Genomic DNA, 7,202 nt, shown 5'->3' on the forward strand with positions numbered 1-7,202 from the left:
GGGAGAAAAAGCCCCAAACCAGAAAGGAAGGAAGAAAGAAAGAACGAAAGAAAGAAAGAAACTGACTGACTGCAGGAAAGAAGGGGGTGGGGGATAAAATGGACCTGGCTTAACAGCAGAGGTTTTCTTGTTTTGTTTTACTTGAAAATAAAGTCTAACCCAACAGCAAAGACAGACCAGGCGAAAGAGATGAGACGAACTCAAAGAGATCCGGCTGCCCTATTGCAGATTTGTTGGCGGGCTTTGGCTCTTGGTGGTTGTTGTCAATCTGCTTGCTCTCGTTCCTCTCCTCCTCCTCCTCCTCTTCCTCTTCCTCCCTCCCCCGGGCTCTCCAGTACCTGAGGGAAGGACAGCGACTGAGGCAGTGGGTGTCAATATCTCTATCTCTATCCTTGGCCAAGGCTGTCGAACGCTGAGGGAAGAGGCAGGACTCCGCGAAAGAACGAGGGAAGGGAGAGTGAGGAGGCTCTGGGTGAGCGCGGGAAGAGCGAGTGTGTGTGTGTGTGAGTTTGTGTGTGCGCGCGCCTCTGTGTGTATGTGTGTGTGTGTGTGCGTGCGTGCGCGCGTGTGGGAGAAAGAACGGGGATGTGTGTGTGTGCGCTCTAGTGTGCGCCTTGTCCCTTCTCCTGTGTGTGTGTGTGTGTGTGTGTGTGCGCGCGCGCGCGCGCGTGTGTGTGAGAGAGTGCACGCTGCTCTCTCGCGCTCTCCCCTGTGGCAAGTGCGCCCTGCGCTCGCCAGCACGCGCGCGGGCTCGAGCGCCTCGCTCCTCTCCTTTCCCCCTCCTCGAAAAGCGCAGGCTCTAAGCGCAAGCACCGCGCGCTGTGCTACAGTGGCCTCTCCGCGCCTTTTCCCACTGTGCCCGCGTGCTGTGTGTGTGTGTGTTTGAGAGAGAGAGAGAGAGAGAGAGAGAGAGAGAGTGCGCGAGGCAGGCTTCCCTCTCGGCTCCGGCAAGTGGGCCCGCCGCCGCGGTGCGAGGTTGTACGTCACAGCTACTCAATCCCAAGCACGTCTCCCCTCTCCTCCCCTCCCCTGCCCACAACAACCCGGTCTTTTTCTGCGTCTGGGAGGTTTTTCCAGCTTCGGTTCCCACACCAATGTGGCTGGCTGTGAGAGAAACTCGGAGGCTGAGCAAGAGAAGGGGCGCGCGCAGGAAAGAGGAGCAAGCGCAGCCTTTGATCTCTCCCCCCCCCCCCTTCCTCCCTCCACTCCCGCCTTCGGTCTTCGCTTTTAAAGCGTGAAGCCCTCTGTCGCAGCCCCAAGAGCTGTCAGTTCGCTACCGCGATGCAGATTTAAATGATCTGGCGCTCCAAGGGAAAACATCACAGCTCTCCGCTTTCAAAGTGCCGCCTTCCACTGTCGGGAACAATAGCAATTTTCTCAGCGAGGCTGCAATTAACACCTTGTTTATTCTCTTTGCCCAAAATCTAGGGGTTCTCTGGTTTAGGACTGTGGTTGCATTTTCATGGCTGGAGAGAGATGCAATCAGCCTGCAATAGCAAGTGATTCCGGAAGCCTGTGATTCTCTCTCTCTCTCTCTCTCTCTCTCTCTCTCTCTCTCTCTCTCTCTCTCTCTCTCTCTCTCTCCTCCCCAAGTTAACGTCAGTAGGAGGGCGAAAGGATTTGAAAGGGGATCATTTTTACACTGTTTTCTCTGCCTGCTCGTGGCGAAAGGAGCTTCGGCTGCTTTCATTTCTTTGTCGCGATAGGGGAATGCCTGGTGGCGTAAATTTGCAGTCAGATGTTTGGTGCGTGCGTGTGGTTTGGGGTTTGTTGGGGGGGATTGTTTTGTTGTTGTTGTTGTTGTTTTAAAAAAATCATCTTCCCTTTTGCGCTGGAACGTTTTAAGACCAATGACAGAAAATTGAATGACTATCTGAAAGTAAGATTAGCCCATCCAGAATAATTTCTGAAAGGAAAAGGAACGCAACTGAATGACAATAGACATGAATGGGCTTTTAAAAAAATACATCAGAACTGCAGTGCAGAAGAAAGAGAAGGCAGGTCAGCTGTAACTGAGCCATGGTCGTTGTCAGTAGGATATAAGGAACCCAGAGGGATGCTCAACGATGGTGTGTGTGTGTTTGTGTCAGAAAGAGAGAGAGAAATGGGATGAGGAAGAAGGAGTGGGCTACACTGAAGAAATAACAAGGACTGGTCTAAGGAAGGGTTAGAATGAGGACCAAAAATGTAGTAGTGGTGTCCAAAGTCCAATAGTTGTGTCCAGAGCTGAATTATAGTCCCTGTAATGGAAACAAATTGAAAAGCAAAATGACAGTGGAATCACAGTGTCCAGAGAAAGAATGATGTGGGATGATATTGTCTAGGTGAAAATGATGGTATGGAATGATACTGTGTCCAGATTAGATGTGTCGATGTGATGGCAGAGTAGAATGGAAGTGGAACAGCATGAAAAGTAAATTGACAGTTAAATAACAGGGTCCAGAGTGCAGCAGTATGACAGTGCCCAGTGTGACACAACAAAATGGGTATTCCCAAAGAGGAATGGCAATAGGCATACTAGGGCAGCAGAACAACCAGGACAGGGACTCCAAGTGGAATGACAGTGGAGCCAGGGGTGGGGGTGGATATTATCAAGGCTCTTGGAGGCAAAGCACAGAGATGTGGCTGCTGAATAGAATGGGGGGATGGGAGTAAGCCAGAATAATAAATGCCCCATGTGGAGTGAATGCAGTCACTCAGAGGCAGCTCTGGGAAATGGTTGCAAAGAAAGAGTATATCGAGGTGAGCTGGATGAGAAAGTGGAGTTTACTGGTAGCACAGTAGGCAAGCTGAGTGACAAGAGGGGAGAATATGGAAAATAAGCTGAATGACAAGGGATCAGATGGAATTAAAAGTGGAGCTGCTGCCTTGTGGGGAAGAAGATGGTGGGCTGATACAGAGAAAGCTATGACTGAATTGAATGGGGCAGATTGAAAGAGGAGGGGGAAGGTCACAGTCAGAACAAATATCACACAGGCTGACATCAGAACATTGAGCAGGAGACTCTAGGAATGACCCTACAAATCTGTACTGGGGCAGTTAGAATGGTGATAAGTATTCAAAGATTGTTCACTGGGGAAGAATGAAATTCAGCAGGTTGCCTGTGTAGAGCCAGTCATCATTTTAATGGTTAAAGAAATACTTGAACTCTTCAACCTTGGAGAACATTGGTGGGAGATGACAAAGACCAACTGGGGGGATTATAAAAGTGGCTGTGAGGAATTGGAGGGATTACTGGAGAGGCCCATGGGGCCATGATGGAATTTTAAAAGAGTCTCTGTCGAGTGAATGTGTAGATAGTGAAGGAGGAATATTTGAAGTATAAATTGATTTGTCATGAGGGTCTCTATGCAAGCCAGAACAAGGATTGTTCAGCATACAGGAGGCTCTCCTCTTCAGATTCTCATCCTTCATGAGTTGAGGGTGGCAAATGTAATATGGGAGAGGGGCAGGGCTGGAGTGCTCCTGCTCTTAACACAGTGATTTTAGTCCTTTTATGAACAGGTGTTTAAGGCCCTTTCTACACCTAAGGATTATCTCAGGAAAATGGAGGGATCGGCCCTGCATACTCCCAGGATCCCCTGTGTGTCATTTGCATGCACAGGGATGATCCCTGGAGAAAAGGCAGGTGTAGAAATGGCCTAAATGTTAGTTTATTGGAGAAGGTAATGTGTAAGCTTGTGGAAAGAGTGTACTGTGTGTACTCAAGAAGGAATATCCTGTTGTAGAATGCAATTAAACATCAGTGGAAGTTACATAGCTATCATTGTAAAAACATAATAATGATCACAGACTGCCACAATCAAGGTAGGCCTCATGGAATATGTAAGTCATTAAATGCCATCCTTTCTATTAGCAAATACTTAATGCACAAATCAATTCCAGCAGTATGTGACATAAGTGGTTCAGGTTTTCTTGTTACTCGTTGCACCAAGAGGAGCATGTTTAGTTATCACTTCAGTCCAAGCTGTGAAGCACTATATCTACAGAACACTAACAGATCAAAACACACAAATAAAAACAAAATCTACAATTACTGACTGGCAAAAGAGCCAGTCTGGTGTAGTGGTTAGAGTGTTGGACTAAGACTTGGGAGATCCATATTCTAGCCCCCATTCAACCACGAAACTCACTGGGTCAGTCACTGACTTTCACCCCAACCTACTTCAGAGGGTTCTTTTGAAAATAAAGTAGAGAGGAGGAAGACCATGTAGGTCACTGTGGGTTCCTTTATTTATTTATTTATTTATTTATTTATAATAGATAAAGCTACAGAAATTTATTCGTTTTATTATTATTTTTATCTCTCTTTTCATCCAGGATGCACCACTCATAAACATTTTATCCTTGCAATAATCCTATGAGGTTCATTAGGCTGAGAGAATGGCCTTAGCTAGACCTAAGGTTTATCCCGGGATCGTCCCGGGGTCATCCCTGTTCATGTAAATGACACACAGGGGATCCCTGGAGCAGGCAGGGACGGTCTAGCTAAGGCCACAGTGACAGGCCCAAGATCACATAGTGAACTTCATGGCTGAGTGAAGGGTGGAGACCAGATATGCTAGGTGTAATACTCCATCCATTACTACACCACACTGGAATAACTAATGTAAACTAACAAGAAATGAGAGTATCTTACTGAACACTCCTAAAGAGACCATAAAGAGCATTATACTATTGAATGTTATTCCTCCATTCTTGTTTTCTAAACATTGTGTTTCTCCTTCGGGAACTGGCATTTCACTGTGGTGACTAAACCCTGGGCACTTGTCACTCCACTCAACTCTGTATCAATCCATTCATTTGCTAGGGCTAAAACCTTCACCTTCAATGGCACTTTTCTTCAAGCCTTTCCATTTCTTCTTCTTAAAAGCTTCTAAGTCACCTGGTGCCTTCCAGATGTTTTGGACTACAACTCCCATCAGCCCCAGCAGTCAGGCACCACGAGAGTTGTAGTCTAAACCATCTAGAGCATAGGTTCTCAACAAGGGGGGAATTCCCCCCAGGGGGATTTTAGGGTTCGGGGGGGGGGAATTGAGACCACTATTCAGCAAAGTATGATATCCTGTAGATTATGTCTTCCTACACATGTTATTAAAAATGTCCCAGAAAAGTGTCATGTCGTCTGCAAAAGCCAGGCCTTTACTCTCTTTTCCCTCCCTCCCTTGCAATTCTAGAAGTTTCAAGCTTCCCATTTAAAAGGTCAATGCAAAGCATGGGAGCTGAGAATGTAAAAGGGGCCATGCTTTACGTTACCCCTTTAAATGGGACTAATATAGAAAAAAATAAAAGATTTTCAATATTATATGCATATTATTTGGAATGCACCTTTTGAGTTAGACTATCTTGGGAAGGGGGAATTATATTCTGAACAATGGTGAAAGGGGGGACTGGAGTAAAAATGGTTAAGAACCACTGATCTAGAGTGTGCTTGGTAGGGGAAGGCTGCCCTGGATCCACCTGCTGCTCTCTAAAGTTACTCAGCCTTCCCTTTTTCTTGCAGTACAATTTTGAATCCTGTATTTAACAGCCCATTCACACTTGTCACTTGCTTTCTATTCATTATATTTGTTTTCAATCATCATGCAGATGTATCCATTACTATAAATGGGCATTTGGCCATGTGTAATTTATTTAGAATTTCCCTTTTCATATCCTTGCCCATTTAGTTCAGGCTGGCTGTTGCAAGACAGGCAATGAAACAAAATAACGTGGGCAGGAGAGAGGGAAGGAGTAATTGTGAGAATGGACGTGTTGTATAATTTCTTCAAATACTAGCAGCTTTTTTGGTGAAGTTGAAAGAAGCAGTTTCCCTTCTCCCCTGCTCCTCTGTTGCTGTTTCTATCTGAATATCCATGTATGTGTTGAGCTATTCACCAGCCAGTGTTTTTAGTTGTTGGAGAAAAAGTTTGCATTTAACAGCATTTAACAACATATGCTAAGTTTGTTTGTTTTTAATGGACCCCAGAACTGTTGTTGATTAAATGGATACTGTTGTTTTATACTGTTGTTTTTATATTTTTGATGGTTTTAAATTTTGTATACTTTTTAATGTTCACTTTTTAAACTTTTGTAAACCGTCCAGAGAGCTTCGGCTGTGGGGCGGTATATAAATTTAATAAATAAGTAAATAAATAAATATTAACCAACACTACTCACCTAGCATGGGAATTATTTTGTAGCTTGCTTGACTTTGCTAAATTCTGCACAGGGAACTCAGCATTTACCGAGGGCTTTGCTAAAACTGGCAATGCCACTCGCTTTAAACTACATTTGGTTAGCTGCAGGATGCATTTTTGTTGATTGAAAGAATGTCAGAGGAAAGATACATTAACATTCCAGAGAGCTCATAAACCAATTATTTTTGTAATCATAACTAGGGATGTGCTCCGCTCCGATTAGGAGCGTAGAAGCAGTAGCGGATTGGCCTGCTCCGCCTTACCCAGAGGCGGAGTAGGAGCGGACCGCGGACCCCCTAGAAGCAAGGCGAAGAGAAGCGACCATTTTTCGGAGCTCCGAGTTCAGGCGGAGCGCTCCGGTCGCCATCTTGAAAACATTTCGCCATAGGATTGCATTGCGGCAAATAATCGCGCATAACTACGTTGTTTTTGAAGCTATCGTTCTGGAAATTCTTGTGCACAGAGAGTCGTGGATGGGGGTCATTTTGAGACCACTCTCACCTCTCTGCGTGCTGTGGTTCACGTGCAATATTTTTTTAAAAATCGGGTCAACCGCGCGGCTCAAACTGCGTTTCGGCTTTTCGCCCATAGGATTGCATTGAGGGAAAGAATCGGGGATAACTGGGGGGGGGGGTTTAAGCTATCGTTCTGAAAATTCTTGTGCACAGAGAGTCGTGGATGGGGGTCATTTTGAGACCACTCTCAACTCCACCGCCACCTTTGGTTTAATAGAAGAGTTGGCAATTACAAATTCATATTCCAAAAAGCATGAAAATTGTGCATTAAGCCATTTGCCTTAATGTCAGTACCATGCAGGTATGTTCTTCAGCAGGGATGGCAACTGGTGCTCCCTTCAAGATGTTTCGGCCTACATCTCCCATCGGCTCCAGCTGGCGAGGGATGATGAGAGGTATAGGCTAAAACATCTGGAGGGCTACAAGTTGCCCACTCCTTTTCCACAGCCTCACATATTCTGCTTGCTCACAACTGAGCGTCCATGCACCTGCACTTTCCTTTGGTCTT

The sequence above is a fragment of the Elgaria multicarinata genome, chromosome 4, assembly GCF_023053635.1.
Source record: "Elgaria multicarinata webbii isolate HBS135686 ecotype San Diego chromosome 4, rElgMul1.1.pri, whole genome shotgun sequence".
Taxonomy (NCBI): domain Eukaryota; kingdom Metazoa; phylum Chordata; class Lepidosauria; order Squamata; family Anguidae; genus Elgaria; species Elgaria multicarinata.